This window comes from Palaemon carinicauda, chromosome 32, assembly GCF_036898095.1.
Source record: "Palaemon carinicauda isolate YSFRI2023 chromosome 32, ASM3689809v2, whole genome shotgun sequence".
NCBI lineage: Eukaryota > Metazoa > Arthropoda > Malacostraca > Decapoda > Palaemonidae > Palaemon > Palaemon carinicauda.
This window is the reverse complement of record NC_090756.1, coordinates 19,173,030-19,178,029: the sequence shown is the minus strand read 5'-3', so window position 1 is coordinate 19,178,029 and position 5,000 is coordinate 19,173,030. Positions and strand designations below refer to the sequence as shown.

At 34.4% G+C, this 5,000-nt stretch overlaps 1 protein-coding gene across 8 annotated transcripts in view; it reads left to right on the top strand.

The window, feature by feature from the left end:
* Nuak (Nuak family kinase 1) overlaps positions 1–5,000 on the top strand; it is a 158,328-nt gene that overhangs the window by 7,364 nt on the left and 145,964 nt on the right. The gene's annotated exons all lie outside the window — the stretch shown is intronic.

The following is a 5,000-nucleotide window of genomic DNA, read 5'->3' as shown; positions in this document are numbered from 1 at the left end:
TATATATATATATATATATATATATATATATATATATATATATATATATATATATATATATATATATATATATATATATATATATATATTTGTATGTTGGTACCAGGAACAGCTCAGGGCGTCTAGACTGTTGTAATAAAAAGGCACCAACCGTAACTTGTTCTTAGGAAACTCTCTCTCTCTCTCTCTCTCTCTCTCTCTCTCTCTCTCTCTCTCTCTCTCTCTCTCTCTCATCATTATTATTAGTCTTTTTTTTAGTCAGTGATTTCCGGTAATTTCTGTCATTTGTTGATTTTCATGGCCGGTAAATTCGTGTAGGCTATATTGCTAATGAATATTTCTCAGAGTATTTTTTTTGTTTGTTTTTAATTATATAGTTTCATGTAATGTTTCCTGAAAATTAAATTGTAGGTTGAAATACCTTATTCACAACACACACACACACACACACACACACACACACACACATATATATATATATATATATATATATATATATATATATATATATATATATACCCCTTTCTTAGTGGGGATACCTTAACGTGGTGAAATGGTTTGTGTATCGCCATGATCTGCTAAGCTGTACTATTAGTAGTCAGAGCCATCCATACTAGTTTGGTTTGCCGTGAGCGATCAGACTAAAGTCTCGCACCATCATCAATTCGCAGTGACCATTGTGGTGATGAAAACTGGCCAAACCCCAGACATGAATCAGCACCTGTCGGAGGGTTTTGTTCTACAGTTGACTAGAAATGGCTGTATAATATATATATATATATATATATATATATATATATGTGTGTGTGTGTGTGTGTGTGTGTGTGTGTGTGTGATTCATCTACATTTCTGTGCATTTGATGAGTGAAGAGAAATGACATTAACTAGTGAAAGAATTTGAAAGTATTACCAAGCAGAGAAGCTTGAAAGTAAATTTGAATATGAATAATATCACAAGAATAAGTATAAGAAAGAGACAAGTCCCGTGACAGGAGAAGCGAGAAAGTTTAAATGGATTGTTAAGCCAACTATCCTTTATGGGAGTACGGTGTGGATATTGGTACAAATGGAATAAAATAATTGAAGAACTGATAGGGTGAGAAATGATTGATCAGAATATTTCGAGGTGGTTCAGTCATGTGGTAAGAAAGGGTAGCAATAGGCTAGTGGGTAGATTGTATAAACTAGAAGTGTCTATTGGATAGGTGGAAAGGAAGGCCTGGGCAGTATTGGACTGCATGAATGCTGACTAGATGGGATAATTTAGTGATTGTCGATGTATTAGATGTGCTACGATGAGCCTTTTTTTGGAGGTTTATTGGTAGAGATAGTGCTGCCAGTGCACCATTTGCAATGGACTGTAGGCGTTATTTGAGGGTCTTTGCAGTGTTCCTGTGTCCTCTAGCTGCACCCCACTGTTAGCCTTCTATTTTTCCCTCCATTTCAGATTTCTTTCTTTAATCTTTCAACTATCAATCCATGGTGCAAGAGCGGGGTTTCACCTCAACCATGGTTGCACCACGCTGTGAATACTCCCGTAACTGCTCTTTTTTTAAGGTGCAAACACTTCAGTACACACTGACACACTGCTCCTTTTAAAGGTGCAAACACTTCAGTACACACTGCTCTTGTTAAAGGTGCAAACACTTCAGTACGCACTGCTCATTTTAAAGGTGCAAACACTTCAGTACACACTGCTCATTTTATAGGTGGAAACACTTCAGTACACACTGCTCCTTTTAAAGGTGGAAACACTTCAATACACACTGCTCTTGTTAAAGGTGCAAACACTTCAGTATGCACTGCTCATTTTATAGGTGCAAACACTTCAGTACACACTGCTCTTTAAGTGCAAGCATTCCAGTACACACTGCCCAATTTAAAGGTGCAAACACTTCAGTACACATGCTCTTTTTAAAGGTGCAAACCCTTCAGTACACACTGCTCATTTTATAAGTGCAAACACTTCAGTACACACTGCTCTTTAAGTGCAAGCATTCCAGTACACTGCCCAATTTAAAGGTGCAAACACTTCAGTACACATGCTCTTTTTAAAGGTGCAAACATTTTAGTACACACTACTCTTTTTAAAGGTGCAAACACTTGAGTACACGCTGCGCTTTTAAAGGTGCAAACACTTCAGTACACACTGCTCTTTTTAAAGGTCGAAACATTTCAGTACACACTGCTTTTTTTAAAGGCGCAAACACTTCAGTACACACTGCTTTTTTTAAAGGCGCAAACACTTCATTACACACTGCTTTTTTTTAAAGGCGCAAACACTTCAGTACACACTGCGCTTTTAAAGGTGCAAACACTTCAGTACACACTGCTCTTTTTAAAGGTACAAACACTTGAATAGCCTACACATATTAAAACTCACTCGAGACAATGTTTGCAAATGAGCACATAAATTTGCGGTGGTTTGGCGCTTTTCAACATGACGATTTGTGGTCTCGGCGTGGCGAAGCCATTGCTTGGATAAAACTTGCAAGATCTGGTTAAAAGTAGCAAGGTCATTGGAGGAGAAGATTATGTTAAAAAAGAAAAACAACCGAGATTTAGCGAAGTGTGTTTAAAAAAAAAAAAAACTATATAATGAAAGGAATATGAGAAACGGGGTTTGGGGGAACTAGGCCTATTTGAATAGAAAGAAATAACTTTTGGGGAGGCCCCTAGGCCTATTTCTGAACTCATAGATAGAATTGTGGATTTATTGGTTAAATATAAAGAAAATCAGGAGAATTGCTTGAAAATGGTCTCATCTAGCGAAGGGTTTGATAATACAGTGAAGGGTGATTGGAAAAACTATGTAATGAAAGAAATAGGTTAAACGAGGTTTGGGGAAGTAGGCCTACTTGAACGGAAAAAAATAAGAGTTTTTTTTTGGGGGGGGAGGCGCTTAGGCCTATTTCTTAACCCATTAATAGAATTGTGGATTTATTGATCTAAATATATAGAAAATCAGGAGAATTACTTCAAAATTGACATAAACAAATTTTGAGAAAAGTAGATATATTAATAAACCATCAAAGACAATATTAATGAGATAGGTTTATGTAGCTATAGATAGGAATACATAAATAAGAAAAAAACAATTATTTTTTGCGAATATTCTCTTTTAATAAAGAAGCTAATTAAGTAATTTATAACAGCGTTAATAATAACAGACTTTTGTATTGATGTCATTAGTGACGTCACCATGTTTAAAGACATATGGTTTATTCGTAGTCCAACGGAAGGGGCGACTTTAATGTATAGAAGCGTTTTGAACGAGTTTAATTCCAAAGCTCTGCGGTGAATGGGAGGAAGTTTCATTGAATTCGCCTCTGTAAAGCGAGTATGTTATATGTTAGATGTAGATCTATTTATTTTGTGTTTTTAAATATATAGTAATATTGATATTTTACTTTTCCAAAAAAGAATATTAAGTTTTTAAGTATTTGATAATTTTGTACAGTTTATTTGTAACCTGTGATATAAATCCATTTTGGATTATTAAAAGGTAGCATATAATCCAGGTGGGATTAATATTAGAAAAATAATCCAGGTGGGATTTATAATAGAAAAATCCGGGTGGGATTAATATTAGAAAAAATCCAGGTGTGACTAATGTTAGTAAAAAGCACGGTCGGATTAATAAAAAAAAAAATTGAAAAAAAATCCAGGTGGAATTACTATTAGAAAAAAAATCCAGGTCAGATTAATAAATCAATAAAAGAAATCCAGGGCAAATTAGTAAAACAATAGAAAAAAATTCAATTGGGATTAATATGAGAAAAAAAAATAAGGTCGAATTAATAGAAAATAGAAAAAATCCAGGTGGGATTAATAGAAAAAAAAATCCCGGTGGGATTAATGAAAAGTAGAAAAAAAATCCAGGTAGGATTATGGGTAAAAATACAGTGGGATTAATATTGGTAAAAATCCAGGTGGGATTAATAAAAAAAAATCCAAGTTAAAATCTGTAGAAAACTAATCGGCAACTCGAATAAAATTCCAAATCTATAAAAGCTAATATTTCTCTCTCTCTCTCTCTCTCTCTCTCTCTCTCTCTCTCTCTCTCTCTCTCTCTCTCTCTCTCTCTCAGACCTAGCAATTCCCTTATTATAGATATCAATCTAATTTATTTCAGTCGCATAGGCCTAGATATTCATATAGGCCTACTCAAGATTAGCAGGTAGCCCATAAAGAGACAACCTTTTAAACTTGGTTTTTTATATTTAAGAGAAATTTAGATATAGTTTAAGTAAAAGTGAGAAAAAATTGTGAAAATAAATTCAAATTTTCATTATTTGTTTAATTCATTTATAGGATTCAGTGTATTTAATTTTAATAAAAGAAAAAAAGTGGTCGATTTTATCGAAACATTCCATAAATATTAATTTAAACTTTCGAGTTTTTGGCTAATTTACAATTATTATTATTATTATTATTATTATTATTATTACTTGCTAAGCTACAACCCTAGTTGGATAAGCAGGATGCTATAAGCCCAGGGGCCCCAACAGGGAAAATAGCCCCGTGAGGAAAGGAAACAATGAAAAATAAAATATTTTAAGAAGAGTAACAACATTGAAAAAAATATTTCCTATGTAAACTATAAAAACTTTAACAAACCAAGAGGAAGAGAAATAATATAGAATAGTGTGCCCGAGTGTACCCTCAAGCAAGAGAACTCTAACCCAAGACAGTGGAAGACCATGGTACAAAGGCTATGGCACTTCCCAAGTCTAGAGAACAATGGTTTGATTTTTGGTTTCCTTCTCCTAGAAGAGCTGCTTACCATAGCTGAAGAGTCTCTTTAACCCTTACCAAGAGGAAAGTGGCCACTGTACAATTACAGTGCAGTAGTTAACCCCTTGGGTGAAGAAAAATTGTTTGGTAATCTCAGTGTTGTCAGGTGAATGAGGACAGAGGAGAATCTGTATTGAATAGGCCAGACTATTCGGTGTATGTGTAGGTAAAGGGAAAGAGAACCGTAACCAGAGAGAAGAATC